Source organism: Mirounga leonina, unplaced genomic scaffold (assembly GCF_011800145.1).
Source record: "Mirounga leonina isolate KUSES-001 unplaced genomic scaffold, KU_Mleo_1.0 Mir_53, whole genome shotgun sequence".
Lineage (NCBI taxonomy): Eukaryota > Metazoa > Chordata > Mammalia > Carnivora > Phocidae > Mirounga > Mirounga leonina.
The window spans coordinates 46884796-46901824 of record NW_023270807.1 but is presented as its reverse complement, the minus strand read 5'-3'; positions in this window follow the sequence as shown (position 1 = coordinate 46901824).

Below are 17029 nucleotides of genomic sequence, written 5' to 3'. Positions count from 1 at the left end.
AAGAAGAGACCCTGGTGGAAAACTTTGGCTGACCAGAAAAGATAGGAAAGCCAAGTTAAGTCTTTCTTACTAGTTAATATTTCAAAATATTTACTGTTTGTTAACATGACACAAAATAAGCCTCTGACAATTGGTTAAATTGAAACCAGAGCAAAACTAGAAGATTCAATGGCTGGCCAGAAGTGGTCAAAGGTACAAAGTTATGCAAAGGGTAGTTTCAATCATGTAAGATGACTAAATCCTAGAGATCTACTATACATCATAGTGCCAATAGCTGACAATATTAAAACTTTGCTAGAAGAATAGGTCTCATGCTAAGTGTTCTTATCACACATACATACACACACACACACACACATACAATAAAGAGGGCAGGAGGAAACTTTTGGAGGTGATGGATATGTTTATGCCATAGACTGTGTTGATGGTTTCATGGGTATATACTTATATCCAAAATCACCAAGTTATATACATTAAATATGTACAGCATTTTGTCAACCATTCCTCAATAAAGTGGTTTATTAAAAAGAAGTGCTTGCAAGAACGTGAAAACCTTCAAAAAGTTGTACAGATTTCTCCCATAGCCTGGTGATTTCCAAGTTAAAGGGTTTTGGGGGACTCCAGTCAACTCTAGGAATAGTTCCTGGCTTAGCTTAAGTAATGGCTGAGAACATTTAAATATTAGTGGTTATGGCAATAAATTATTGTTAATTTTACAGGTTTAAAACATGCCCCTAAATTGTGTATCCTAGGTTAATGTAGCAACAAGGGACAGGAATCTCATCCCGGCCCTGACACTTTATCTGTGTCTCCTCGGACAACCCAGGTTCTCACCTATGAAATGAAATTGGACTCAGTTATGTCTAAGACCCATTCTAGAATAAAGATACCCCCACCCCCCCACCCAAGTATCCCATCTTTTAATTATCCTGCTTAACTACTTCAATAAAATACTTTATTTTTTTATTTTTTTAAAGATTTTATTTTATTTTTTATTTATTTGACAGAGAGAGACACAGTGAGAGAGGGAACACAAGCAGGGGGCAGTGGGAGAGGGAGAAGCAGGGTTCCCGCGGAGCAGGGAGCCCGATGCGGGGCTGGATCCCAGGACCCAGGGATCATGACCTGTGCCGAAGGCAGACGCTTAAACTGAGCCACCCAGGTGCCCCTAAAATACTTTATTTTTAAAGCGTGGTTTGGTAGTAAGACATGCTTTCCACTTTGATTTAGTTGATCACAGAGGGTGAGGAGAAAGGACATAGTACACTCTAGATTCTGATTGTTTCTCCCCAGCCCCATTTTCCTTTTGCTCTTTTATTTTCTTTTTAAATGTCATTTTCTTTATTTCTGATTTTTAAATGTAATACATCATAAAAGTTTACTCATCTGTGAAATGGAAACAATGGTACCTCTATAGCCATCCCACAGGTAAGGCTGTGTGCGAATTAAATGAACTCAGTATAATGTGAACACTGGAACAGTGCCTGGCATATAGTCCTGTACGTACTCAGAAGCATTAGCTGATTTCATTGGGATTATTAGCATTATTTTTTTTACATGTCACCCTAAAAATCAGGAAAGTCAGCAAAACACAAAAATAATAAAAATTATTTATAGTTTCTGATCTCATTGCTATGATTATTGCTACGGAATAGTAACAATATGGCGGTGCGTGTGCTTCCAGACTCCTGTCTGTCTCTCTCTCTGGATGTAGGTATGTTCATGTGTGTGCTACAAATGTAATCTGTTTGTGGCCAGTCCCCCTCTGTGGCTCCCATGAAGGTTCTTTTTTCATCTTTAGGCCAGACCAATCATGAAATTCCAGTGCAAACCACTGATGATGATTACAGTTTTCACTGAATGCTTTGAAGGGAGATAAAGACAGCATTGCATCATACCCTACGGTGTAACAGTTCCTTCAAATGTTTCAGCATCTCTCTTTCCCTCCAAGTCCCTCTCCATCTAGCAGGGCCTCGTGTCTCCCCACCTGCACACCACTTCCTCCACAGCCGCCCCAGCTGCCTCTGGACCCCTGCTCACTATGTTCCTCAAAGCATGCAGACTTGGCTCAGCAGAACCCTCCAATCAGGCCTCTTTTGGACAAACCTCAACCATCTGTTGACTGTACCAGGGTGAGTCAGTTCCTCTGTGTACATGTACTTTGACACATACCAGTGGGAGAGGAGAGAGAAAAGAAAAAGAACCTGGCAAATCCAAGCGGTTGGGCGTCCACACACTGATTCTCTGATCCCCCAAGGGTCTGCTTGGTCGCCATCAGCTCAGCAAAGCATACCCCAAGAGTTCTGGGATGAAGGTCCCAGGATGACCGTGATAGCACCCTGGTCCCTTCAACATGTCCTTTGGATCTCTTAACCCAGGGAAAGCTCTCCACTCACTCTCCATTTACAAAAGTCCGGGTCTATGATGTGCTTTAAATGAAAATAATAGACATTACAAGTCCCCAGTCTCTTCTGTGGTTCTTGAAATACTGTGAGCATCTGTAATTTTGTGATGAGCTAAACAAAGCAGGTGCATCACCACCATCAAATTACTTGGGTTGTGATGTTTTAACTGGAAATATCGCCTCTATTCAAAAGTGATATTGTCATGATGCTTCCCAAAGTGAACCCGGTGCCACAAATCAGTGCCACAGCAGCACTTGCCAATCTGCTGGCCCAGAATTTTATATAATGTGCTGTCTTCCTATATCGATGTTGTGCAGTTATCTACTATTGTAGTCTGCTCAGGCTGGCATAACAAAATACCAGAGACTAGGTAGCTTGAACAATAGAAATTTATTGTCACACAGTTCTGGAGACTGGAAGTCCAAGATCAAATTGCCATCAGGGTTGCTATAGTGAGGCCTCTCTTCCTGGCTTGCACACTGCCATTTTCTCACTGTGTCTTCAAATGGACGTCCCCCGCCTCGTGATTGCACAGCGGTGCGGGGAGGGCAGGGGAAGGGGGGGGGGGACTGCTGATTATAAGGACACCAATCCTATTAGATTAGGGCCTCATTCTTATGACCTCATTTAAACTTAATTATTCTCTAAAGGCCCCATCTCCAAATACAGTCACATTGGGGGTTAGGGTTTCAACCTATTAAATTTTTTTTGGGGGGGGGAAGCACAATTTAGTTCATAACATCTACCAAACACCAGTAGTCCAAGATAACTATATAGCAGCAAAGCAGAGGATTTGTTTTGAATCAAGATCTCATTATGAGCTATAACGTTAAATATTTCTAAAAAGAGACATCTAGGGGCGCCTGGGTGGCTCAGTTGGTTAGGTGTCTGCCTTAGGCTCAGGTCATGATCCCAGGGTCCTGGGATTGAGTCCTGCATCGGGCTCCCTGCTCAGCAGGGAATCTGCTTCTCCCTCTATCCCTCCCTCCTGCTCGTGCGGGTGCACGCTCTCTCTTTCTCTTTCTCTCAAATAAATAAATAAAATCTTTAAAAAAATAAAAAGAGACATCTATAGTAAACACACAGAATTAGACAAATTCTTCATAAAAGCTTTCCAAGTATTTTCCTCGAGAAATTGAAAATCTTAATATACACTTGTGATAACATTAGAATTTAAAGTGTTCATTTCCTTTCAAGAGAGTATTCCTTGAAAATTCACGTTTTTTCTTAGTGATAAATGTGAATCAGATTAAAATGTTCCTCAAAAGTTGCATTTTACAGTCCTATTTGCTCTAATAAGTTTTTTATGCCAAGTAACTAAAATTTAATTATTGTTATTATAAGCTGCTTGACTTCACTAAAACTAGCTTCCTTTGTTATAAATGAATTTGGCTTATGAGAAAAGTTCATTCAAACTGAATTATGGGACAAGAGATATTTAATTCAATATTTTAATTTTTTCAGGCTAATATGATAGCTGGCCAATTTTAAAAATCTAGAATGTCACTTATATTATCATTTTAGAAAAGCAAACATTTTATTCATTGCCTAATTTATACCAAATGGCAACAAGTGATGCTCTCATGTTTTTTCTTATCAAATATCAGTTTATAATTGTACTGAAGTGTTGTTGTTACCCCAATGTTAGTTTCTTTCTCTGGTAATACATGACCATTCAGAGATCTGCAATTATGAGGACATGTAATGTGGATCTATCATGTTGCTTTGAAAACTTTAAAACCCAGATTTGACTATAATATTCAACATCAGAATTTAACACAGAACCGGGTCTCCTGGGTGGCTCAGTTGGTTGAGTGACCCACTCTTGATTTCAGCTCAGGTCATGATCTCAGGGTCATGGGATCGAGCTGTGTGTTAGGCTCCATGCTAGGCATTCTATTTGCTAGGCTCCTATTTGGCATTCTCTCTTTCTCTCTCTCTCTCTCTCTCTCCCCCCCTCTGCCCAACCCCTCGGCAGCATGCCCTCTCTCTCTCTCAAAAAAAAATTAAAAATTAAAAAATTAAAAAAAAAGAATTTAGCGCAGAACCAAATTAATTGTGTAACAGTGTATACCACTATATTTGAGATGGGAATAAAAGGCTTAAAGTTATTACACTGGAATGTCCAATGATTTACAGTCATCACTAAGAGACAGATCCTATGCCACATAATTTTAGAATACTAGAGAAACTATGAGAAAAATACAATGAATAATGCAATGTGTTTGAAGGAGAGGGGGGAAAGAAAGAAGGAAAATAAGCAAACTATGCAGCAGTAAAATTTTTTACATTGTTGTAGTCTTATTTAAATATTTTTAAAAATTAAGTCTGTGATAAATAAAATACACACCAAAAAAACCCATGCATTTTTAGCCCGTGGATCACACACTGAAGGTGAAGTTAAAGAAAACAAACTAAGCTAAATAAATAAATAGAATGACCAAAGTTACCAATTCATGACCTAACCAGTCTATTCGTCTGCTTTCAATTAATGGCTAAATAAGTTTCATGCATCATATTAAACCTGAGTTTCTACATTGCACAATAGGATCATCTATCATAGCTGCTAATCTAAGAGAATTTGATCTTCAAATACCCAAGGCTGTGAAATAAACAAACTCCACACACTTTAACCTGGATTCCAGTTTCAAACCCAAAATTCTCTGAAGTGCTTCTGATGTCCCCTTTTGACTTTTGAGTACTAATATTCCCATTCGCTTCATTGTATATTTTAAAATCAATAGAGAAACTCAGCAAGTGTTTGTTAGTCACCTTTGGTTGACTTAGTATCTGAAACAGCAATAATAAGTAAAGCTTCAGTAGTACTGAGGCTGGTGCATGCAAGGAAATTACATTGCTCTACAGATAATCAGCTTAACCAGTCCACCATCCTGACCAGAGAGCAAGCCTATGGAAGTGGAAAAACCTTAAAAGCTGACAGAAACATCTTATGAAAGTATCAATTGGTCTGTAAGGTAAAAATATTGTAGCAATGGATTCCACTTTTATTTTTTTAAAGATTTTATTTCTTTATTTGAGAGAGAAAGAGGGAGAGCACAGAGGGAGAAGCAGACTCCCCACTGAGCAGAAAGCCCAATGCGGGGCTCCATCCCAGGACCCCGAGATCATGACCTGAGCCACCCAGGCACCCCTCAATGGATTCCACTTTTAGCCTCTGCTACTCATACCAGAGAAATTGGCCACCATCCTTTGCTATACTGCCACTTTTTTTTAAACTTATGATGAAATATAGAATTGATCAAAAGAGAAATCTGTTCTGAGGAAATTTATAAGATTAACAAAGTATATAATATTATATTTTATTATTTATTATAAGTATATAAAACACCGAATTTTTCTGAGTATAAAAGTATATATCTGGTTAGATAAGTATATCTGGTAGAAATGATATAAAAGATTATATATTTGAAAAATACTTTGTGTATTAATATGTTAGAAATAAATTGCACTGAATTAGCAGAGTTAGGTGAACATGACTCATTTGGTAAGGATGTGTCTTGTTCAGCAAGATTCTTGGAAACACAGGTCTAATGAAAAGGATGAGACTCCACAGTTTGAAATTCCTGTAACCACAAAAAAGAAGTGAAATTTGGGAGCAATTTATGCAAAAACCAGTGATTAAGGTCAAGGAGAAGGGTCGGATTTGTGGATAAAAGGATGTTCCTGAATCTCAAGAACATTTGGGACATAGTGGGTGCTGTTTTTCCTGGTGCTGTGGTTACAACAGCATAAATAAACTAAATGTTCCTGGATAAGTGTTATTCTCCTGTCCTACCCAGAGGCAGATACACCGCACAGCTTAATGAAGCTTAAGCTTCAAGGCCCAAAAAGGGCTTAGAAATGGTTTCACATGATCATATATTTGAGTAAAATTTGAAGAAGATATTTTAATCATAGTCAGTTAAGACCACTATCTCTTTCCATTCTGACTTTCCCTCGGTCATGTTACATTGGAATGGCCATAAGCATGTTGGGATCCATTTAACAGGAAGTTAAACTAAACATACATTTGGTTTGGGTTTAGCAGAATGTAATTATGTGTACTGCAGTCCTTCTGTGTAGAGGAAAGTATTGCTAGCTGTCCCGGTGTAGAAATGGCTTCCAGGAATATCCCTACTGTCTGCTACATCATCTCTCCCGGCGTCCCGTCACATGAAGGTGCAGGGACAGAGGTCATATTGCAATGTGACCTTATCCTCCAAAGCACAGCACTGTAAGTATGTGGGTAGAGCGGAAGAAACAAGGTTTGAAATTAATGGAGTTTACTGGAAGTCAGTTAATTGGAAATTCTTCCAAACACTAGATACGCAAAATTGTTAAGAAGGCAAGAGTCTGTTTTCATCTTCCTACTCAAAAAAGAAGTTCTATGCTGTCAGTGATATACTCAACAATTCAATGTATATGATCACAAATGTATCATCGTTTCTCCCCCCTCTTTTGTTGGAGATTGTACATAATAGAATTTATTAGAATTTCTGTGTGTGTCGCGTACAAACTTAACAGGACTCTACACAATGAGTACATCTGTCTATGAAGTCATATGTTGTATATGCAAAGTATTGGATTGTGTCTTAGCAGACCTGATGCATCTGCTCTTCACAAAAGCTGATGACAAGTCACTCACTGGGAGAAGATTTAACTGGCTCTTGATTTAATGCCAAATACTGGCATCAATAAGGATAACATAAAGCTCATTATATTCCACTGAGACAGGACATGGCAGACAAACTTGTTGATGACTGTGTCCTATTCAAAAAGATTTAAGGTTTATCACTGCCCAAGAAAACTTGAAATGTCTTTAAATCTTACAGCTCGTATGTGACAGAGGCTTTACTATATTTGACAAGAATTTTAAAAATATACATGGGGCGCCTGGGTGGCTCAGATGGTTGGGCGTCTGCCTTTCGGCTCAGGTCATGATCCCAGGGTCCTGGGATCGAGTCCCGCATGGGGCTCTCTGCTCGGCGGGAAGCCTGCTTCTCCCTCTGCCTCTCTCTCTCTCTGTCTCTCATGAATAAATAAATAAAAAATCTTAAAAAAAAATATACATGACATTACTAGTCATGAGTTATGAAGCTCAAAAAACTTTTCCAAATTATCAGTAATAAAAAAACAAGTTTAAACAATCATGCTAAACTAAATCATCCTTATACAATCATCCAATATTACAAACCATTGTCATATGAGGAAGAGATCAAGGGTGTCTGGCTGGCTTAGTCAATAGAACATGTGACTCTTGATCTCAGGGTTGTGAGTTTAAGCCCCATGTTGGTCGTAGAGATTACTTAAAAAAAGAAAGAGAGAGAGGTGTGTGCCTGGGTAGCTCAGTGGGTTAAGCATCTGACTCTTTAGCCCAGGTTTTGATCTTAGGGTTATGAGTTCAAGCCTCACCCCATGTTGGGCTCCATGCCCACCAAAAAAAAAAGAAAGAGAGAGAGATCAAAGTCTGTGGAGTAAAACAAAAAAGAACTAGTATTATAGAGAGATCACAGGTACCTGCAATATATAATTTTTTTCTGGATTTTCTGATATTTATAATATTTATCAACTTTTAAAAATTTAAAATTTTCTTTTATTAATAATCTCTATGCCCAACATGGGGCTCAAACTTACAACCTTGAGATCAAGAGTCACATGCTCTATCAACTAAGCCAGCAAGGCACCCCAACTTCAAACAATTTTAAATGACTATTTCTATTCTTTACTTTTGTACCTGTAGTAATAACTGTCGGCCTCCCGACCTAATTCCCTCCAGCAAGACAGTGTACCCATCCCAGCTGCTGCAAGTGTTGATTACAGAGGACTCACATCTGTACCCTGCTGCAGCTGACTGCCCATAGCGTCGGGGAGCCGCTTTCCCAGAAATGAATGGGATGCTGGACTTACCTCCATGACTGACTGATGCTGGGATGTAAAGGCCCCTGCCTTATAGCAAACATTCCAGAGCTCCCCAGAAGGTCAGGCCAAGGCTAGATATCTTCTGAAACCACATCTTTGCCTAGCTTCTCTGGCCTTCTCCTGCATCCCTCACTCCCCAACAATTTCCTGAGAGCCCTGATAAATCACTGCTCAAGAATCCCAGTCTCAGGCTCTGCTTCTAGGGAACCCCACCCAAAAGAGTATCTAATTTTGTATTCCTTTTTCTCAGACAAATGCCCTAAACTGCAGAAGCATCAAATTCTAGATTTATTTCTGGCCCTACTTATTGGCATCACTGCACAGAGAACACTCTGAGCTGGAAGATGGGGATCCCATTCAAGTGCTTTGAGGAGCAAGGTTGGGTTGCTCACTATTTTAGCAACTTTGAGGATTGTTCTCCCTGTCTCTTGCCACCACCAAAGATTTGGTTAAAGGGGTAGGATAAAAGATGAATCAGCTAAGATTAGATGCAGCAGCATTTAACCCCAAAACCCAACTTATAGAATTTTATTTCTGGTGTTAGGGCAACTCTGCAGCCACCAGGAACCAAGGCTCCTGCATCTCTGTTCTGCCATCCTCACTATGCAGCTTTCTTCCCCAAGGTTTCCACATGGGTTCAAGATAATCCCCGGCATTCCAGCCCTCATGTCCACATTCCAGGAAGTAAGAAGGGAGAAGGGCAAAAGGAGTATCCCTCATCTGAATCGGACCCCTTTAAGGGGGCATTCCAGGGGTCTCTCATAGCATTTCCCCCTGTGTGTCTTTGGCCAGAGCTTGGTCATGTTGCCACAACTAGATGCAAGGGAAGCTGAGAAAAGTGTTTTCAGAGAGGTGATTTGCTGCTAGAATACAACGTGGAAAATGGCAAGCAGGTGGAGGTGTGGAGACGTCACAAAGCAGAGGAAGCTGAAATTTCAGCACTTGCAGTCAGAAAAGCCAAAAAGCAAGACAAAACAACTGTGACATCGGAGGCGCCTGTCACTTGGAAGTGACAAGATTAGATGTCAGCCCATATAAGGAGCTGCTAGCCCTCCAGATGCTGGCTCTAACATGGCAGAGCCGGGCAGCTAAACCTTTCCCATTCCAATGGAAGAAGACAGGTATTCTCACTGTAAAAGTTAAAACAGCTCCAGCCTCAGCTGGATATTTTAGGGAAGTAAGGCAGATGGTAAAATAGGGAGGTTAAGTTAGATTCTATGTATTGAGTTGTGAGAACCTTTAGTGCTCTGCCCCTGCTCAGCTCTCAGAATAACAGCAGTCAGGCCTGTACCTTCTGCAGGAGGATAGAAGGGATCTCTCTCCTGAAAAATAGAACAACAACAACAATAACAACAAATAAACAAAAAACTAGCCCAGGAGAAAAAAAGCCACAGATGCTAATATTTGGGTGCCTACAAAGTAAGACCTAAGTGTAAGGATAGTACAGTGAAGTCACCAGTTAGCACATTCAGCCAAGCTTCCCATCCTTTTTTTTTTTGGTGTTTTTCTCTTAAATAAAGTCAGAGAGCCAAGAATCACCAGAGTTTTAAAGACTCTCTCTGCCAGATCAACCCTATTGCCAATCTAAGGGCCTGTGAGCATGAATCCTTGAGATACCAGTAACAGACACCTGTTCTAATCCTGAAGCTCTCAGTTCAAGGGCATATGTTGGCTTCAGAGGCTGCAGGTGATTAAAAAAAAAAGACTGTTCATGCCCGGTGGTCTGTGTTGGACAATGCTCTATCTTGTTGTTTATCATTCACTCCAAGATTGATGGGGTATACCTAGTTCTCAGGAGATGGTCTCTGACACATCAGGATTGGCTTAAGTGCAGAACTATTCCAGTCTCTCAGCAACTAAAATTACCCAATGCAGCCATTCACCACTTTTCTACTGAAAACGAATTACTAGCTTACTCAACCAGACACTGGTTGAGACCCACCGCTATTGAGGGATGACTATGACCAAAGATTCCAATATTTTTCTGGGTGATACAGAGAAACAATGGAATAAGCAAGGAGCGACTCAGTCAATCTCATTGATTTAATGTGATTGATACATTCAGGAACATGTGAGAAGGCACAGCATGGGAGAGCTCTAGAGAATTCATGGGCCAGAGGCATCCACCATCTGGGGATGACATTGTCCCCATTGCATGCTCTCTCTCTGACAAGGACTGATGTTCAGAGAGATGTGACTAAGCTTCATTTATTGATGGCAATGTCCACATTAACTACAACCCTAGTAGTAGGAGGCAAGAGGGTCTAGTTATATATAGTATGGCTGGATGTACATTCCAATGTCTTTGTTTAGTTCCCCTGAAAGCAGAGCCAGGGACTCATAAGTGCAAGTGACTTATTTGGAAGATAATGCCAGAAAACAGGGGAGTGATACGGGGAAAAAGTGAAAGCCAATAAAATGTATATTACTGAATCACTAGACAGAGCTAGAGATCAATCCTGCCTGGGATCTTCTGAAGAACTCTATAGAATCCACTTGGAATTGTACATTATTGACAAACTGCACATATAATCAAAACACAGTATCTATACTATGCATAAAGAAAAATAAAGTAAAAATAGCTTTATAAAATTGTATAAAAATAATATTTATAAAACAGTATTCTGAGGGGGCTCCTGGGTGGCTCAGTCAGTTAAGCGTCTGACTCTTGGTTTCGACTCAGGTCATGATCTCAGAGTCCTGGGATCAAGCCCCACGTTGGGCTCTGAGCTCAGCGGGAGTCTGCTTGAGGTTCTCTTTCTCTTCTCCCCCTCTTAAATAAATGAATAAGTCTTTAAAACAAAAATAAAACAAAACAAAAACCATTATTCTGAGAATTAAAGTTCTATTGGATGTTACTTTGATCAAAGGAATGGTCCTTTAAGTAACATTTAAAATGCTGATGAATGAGATTAAAATTCCTTTTGAAGAGATATCATTTTATTTATTTATTTTTTAAAGATTTTATTTATTTATTTGACAGAGAAAGAGAGAGAGAGTTCACAAGCAGGGGGAGAGCCAGAGGAAGAGGGAGAAGCAGGGTCCCGGCTGAGCAGGGAGCCGGATGCGGGGCTTGATCCCAGGAGCCTGGGATCATGACCTGAGCCGACGGCAGCTGCTTAACCAACTAAGCCACCCAGGTGCCCCGAAGAGATACCATTTTAAAAGTCTTGAGTTGGGATGCCTGGGTGGCTCAGTTGGTTAAGTGTCTGCCTTCAGCTCAGGTCATGACCGTGGGATCCTGGGATCAAGTCCCACATCGGGCTCCTTGCTCAGTGGGGAGTCTGTTTCTCCCTCTCCCTCTGCCCCATCCCTGTTTGTGCTCTCTCTCCCTCCCCTTCTCTCTCTGACAATAAATAAATAAAATCTTTAAACATAAATAAATAAAAGTCTTGAGTTTCTGATGTTGGCTCCAATAGGTGGTTCATTTGAAATTTGGATTAACTTCAAAACAGCACCAGTTTTTAGGATTCGGAGGTGGAGGACAAACTCCAGCCCCAGAAGGGGACTCCCCATAAATGCTTCCCAGGAAATGAGAAGGAAAATGAGGTCTCCAAAGGGACCATTTCCTTGGAAGAGGGATAGTAATGAACCTCATATTGGAGCGTAGGTGGGTGAATGTGGCCTTGGCAGCTCAGGAGGTCTGAGCAGACGGAAAAAGCAGCTCACCTTTCAGACCAAGCCCACCCTTTGGAGGGATAATGAGGGAGCTGCTGGCTGGAAAAGCTTATTGAGATGTGGTGACTCCTCGCTCAGTGACCAGGTCATTCTTATAACTTTAGCCATCATTTCGTCTTACTTTGCGTGTCTGGATCTTTCTTCATTAAGTTCTTTTATGAGGGAAATAATTTTCTCCTTCAGGTTAAAGTTTGTTCTCTTCCACTTTCCGTAGGTGTCCACCAGGCTCTGAATTTTTGATGACCCTTTTTTTAGGCCAGTATCCTCCAAAGATGACTCAATACCTGCATTCCCCTTTTGAACAAAGTCAGGCTTGTCAAGGAGTTGACACTATCTTGAATTACTGCAGCTGGTGTTTTTGACATGTTGAGCCAGTGTTTGTGAAAGCAGCATTCTCTATTTCACATAAACTAACCAACTGGACAAGTCTAAACTAATACGAGACCCACCAAAAGGCCAATGACAGATGCACACACCACTGACTCCCCACTGGAGACCACAGAGGGCAGGGTCCAGATTCCCATCATCCAGCCACAGCTCTACCACCACCACTTGTGGTTTCCCAAGGACACCTGAAGCCAAGCTCTACAACGGCTTGAAGCCCTTTCATGGCACTGAAAGCCTAGAACAGAGTTCTGCTGAGTTATCATGTCTCCACCAGCCCTCCCACTAGCTCCATAACAAACTCCCCCTAGTAATACCTGTCAACATTTCATACTGCCAACCTGAGCAGTCTACCAGTGGAGCTAATCCAGAAGATTCAATTTAAAAAAGCTTCTTGTTGGGGCATCTGGGTGGCTCAGTTAGTTAAGTGTCTGACCCTTGATCTCTTGATTTCTGCTCAGGTCATGATCTCAAGGTCATGAGATCAAGCCCAGCCTTGGGCTCTGAGCTGAGCATGGAGCCTGCTTCAGATTCTGTCTCTCCCTCTCCCTCTGTTCCTCCCACCCCCCCTTCCTCTCTAAGAAAAAAACAAAAGGTGATCAATTAAGCTTGTTTTTTAGTATAATTATGAACTTGTACACTTAAAAATATTTGATATGTTTTAATCCATTGCCGTTATTATACTTATTGATATTTAAATTTTTCCCCTCTTTATCCAGTGTTGTCTTTTGAATCCTTTTCACATGACCCCAGAAAACTTTGGCGGCTTCTTTCTTTCTGATGTGACAAAATATCCCAGACTTATCTTGTTCATTTCCTGCCCTAGACCTGGCATTAGCCACTCTTCCAAAGTTATGGTTCCTTTTAGGAGAAAATAATAGAGACTGTAGTGTGGGCTCTAGGAATGCCAAATGCTGCTGGGCTGGTCATTGTTTTTAAGTCTTTTCAGTGGACAAAGCTAAGAAATATCTTTTTAAAATTAAGATATAATTGACATACAACATTATGCTAGTTTTAGGTATATATTATAATGATTTGGTATGTGTATATATGATGAAATGATCACCACAGCAAGTATAGTTAATATCCATCACCACACAGTTACAAAGTTTTGTTCTCTTTTTTTGGGGGGGGTTTCCTTTTTTTTAATTTTAAGTTCAATTACTTAACAATATAGTGTATTATTAGTTTTAGAGGTAAAGTTCAGTGATTCATCAGTTGCATACAACACCCAGTGCTCATTCCATCACGTGCCCTCCTTCATGCCCACCACCTAGTCACCCCATCCCCCCGACCTCCCCTCCAGCAAGCCTCAGTTTCTTTCCTATGCTTAAGAAGTCTCTTACGGTTTTTCTCCCTCTCTGGTTTCACCTGTTTTATTCTTCCCAAGTTTTTTTTTTTACTAACCAGAATCATGCTGTATGTATTGTCTATGTGCTTTTTGGAGATGTTCTCAGCCTAGCACACTCCTTTTATCCATTCTACATTCCACAGAAATAGATGTTTGGGTTGCTTCATTCTGCTGTTATAATTATTCCCACTTTTGTGCACAAACTTGGGCACAGGGGCTGAAATTTGAGGGGAACAGTCAATTTGAGCCCTTGGCAATCTGAGGTGAAGGCATGTTGATTTGGCATTTAGCAGGTGGCAGGCCGTGCACGCTGACTTGGGCAGGAGGGCGGGTGAACCATGAATTTGGGACCCACAGGCCGATGGCATCGGGTGTGACAGGGACGTGGCTGGTTTTGCTCTTAATTTTTGTTTTTCTGGGAAACTTGATCTCTCCCTCTATTCTAAATGAAAGCCTTGCTGGATAGAGTATTCTTGGCTGTAGATTTTTTCCTTTTAGCAGTTGGAATTTATCATGCTGTTTCCTTCTGGCCTGCAGAGTTTCTGCTGAAAAACCCACTGATAGCCGTATGGGGTTTCCCTTGTATGTACCTGCTTTCCTTTCTCTTGCTGCTTTTAAAATTCTCTCTTTATCACTACTTTTGGCCATCTTATTTACTTTGTGTCTTGGCGCAGAACTCTTTGGGTTGGTTGTGTTGGGGGCTCTCTGTGCCTCCTGGATCTGGATTTCTTTTTCCTTCCCCAGATTCAGGAAGTTTTCAGCTATTATTTCTTCAGACAAATCTTCTACGCCCTTTCCTCGCTCTTCTCCTTCTGGGATCCCTATCATGCGACTGTTATGCCTGACAGTGTTGCTGAGTTCCCTGGGTCTATTTTCATTTTGCGTATTTTCCCCCCCTCTCATCTGCTCAGCTTGATTGCTTTCCATGACTCTGTCCCCCAGGTGGCTGATCCTTTCTTCTACTTCCTCTTGCTTGCTATTTATTCCAGATGCTCTATTTTTATTTCCATTTAGTGAGTCCAATAGCTCTAATTTGTTCTTTTTTACGTCTTCTAGCTCTTGGTGGAGGGTCTCATGGAGGTCCTGCAGTCCTTCCTCAATTCTAGTGAGCATCTTTATGAGTGTTACTTTAAATTCGCTATCAGACATATTACTTATCTCTGTTTCGCTTAGGTCTCCTACTCTGATTTTGTCCTGTTCTTTGATCTGGGACATATTCCTCTGTCTCCTCATTCTGTCTCTTGCATTGTCTGTTTATCTGTGTTAGGAAAGTCAGCTCCATCTCCTGCACTTGAAAGTAGTGGCTTGTCTGAAAGTAGTGCAATGTCTGTTCCCTAGAACCTGGTGCTTCAGGGGGTGTCTCCTATGTGTGTTGCCCCAGGGGTGTCCTCCCATTGTGGCTGGGATGTGTTTGCCTTCAGTCCTGTTGTCTGCGATGGCTCCCTGCCTGTTGTGGGCAGAGTCTGGTGCCCGTGGTGTTAGTGGGTTGCTCCGGGGCTGCCTTGGGCTGGAGTTGAGTCAGACCAGGCGTTTGCCAGAGATGCAGGAGCACCAAACTGCAGGCCCTGTCCCTGTGTCGTCCCCGGAGAAGCTTTTGTTGGTGGGTGGGGCCTGCAGTCAGACCAGCTGCCTGCCCTCAGCCCACTGCTGGGATCACAGTCAGACGGGTGTGTGTTTATCTTCCCCTCTCCCTGGGGCAGGACTCACTTTGGAGTGGTGCTGACCCTTGTCTGGGCCGCGTGCACACTGCCAGGCTTGTGGCACTGCTTTGATGGGATCTTGCCAAGAGCGATCGGAGGGGGTGGATCTGCTTCGCTGTGGCCTCTTGTCTGTGCCGGGCTGCAGAGAGTCTGTTCTGCCAGTTTTCGGGCTGCTTTCTGGGTTATTTATGCCGACGTGGGTGCTCTCTAAGCGGCCACGCAACAAGAGGTCAGCCCAGGGACACCCTCAACAAATTTTTGTTCTCTTGTGATGAGAAATTTTAAGGTCTACTCTCTTAGCAACTTTCAATATACAATCCAGTATGATTAACTACAGCCACCATGCTGTACATTACAACCCCAGGACTTATTTTCTTATAACTGGCAGTTTATACCTTTCAACTCTCTGAACCTATTTTGCCCAACCACCATCCCCTGCCTCTGGAAACCACCAGTCTGTTCTCTGTATCTATGAGCTCTATTTTTTTTTTTTTAGATTCCACATATAAGTGAGATCACAGAGTATTTGTCTTTCTCTGATTTAAGAAATTTTTTTTAAGAGAGAATATATTACAGGGATGCCTGGGTGGCTCAATTGGTTAAGCATCTGCCTTCAGTTCAAGTCATGATCTCAGGGTCCTGGGATCGAGCCCCATGTCAGGCTCCCTACTGAGCGGGGAGTCTGCTTCTCTCTCTCCCTCTGCCCCCCTCACCACTCAGACACACTCTTGTGCATGCTGGCTCTCTCTCTCTCAAATAAATAAAATCTTAAAAAAAAAAAAAAAATATATATATATATATATATATATATATATATTACATGCAAGAGACTTTTAACTGATCTACTTGTAACAAGCCCTATTTCACTACTCCCTGAGATTTATCCTATGCATCTCCGTCAGAACCATCCTTATAAAACATAGATCTAATTTTCTTAATCCCCTGTGTAAAAACTTTTGATGAAATCCCATTACCAAAAGAAGACAAAGCTCCTTGGCATACACACACACACACACACACACACAGAAACTCTCAAAATTTAGCTCCTAATCTCCATCCCAAACTCTTTAGTAGTCCTTCTTCCTTCCCCTCTTAGTTCAGCACACCACACTACTCCTACCACACTGCGCCTTTGCTCAGCTAGTTAACTTTCTTCGAAGTGCCCTGTTTTTACCGTTCCTCAGTGAATTTATATTCACCCTTCAATAAATGGCTCAAACATCGATTTTCTTTACAATGACTTCCAGCCTCCCTTCCCCACAGAGAGCTAATCTGTTTCCATCATGTTCTACATAGTACTCTGAAATCTTTATGTACCACTAATGAAACTGTACTGTAATGATTTGTTTACATGTGCATCTCTCCCTAGCTAGAACGTATCCCAAAAGGTAGGACACTCAGCCATTAGTGGTACTACGGATGGTTTTATGTGTTACACTGATGCAGCATTAAATATCATTAAAGATTGAATTGCATAGGGTGAGAGTTGGTGCCCTTTTAATAATCTACATTAGGGAAAACATTTTAGTTTGGTGCTTGGGTGGCTTTAGCATCTCTCTATTGTGTGATTAATTTCCCTTTTTAAGAGATAG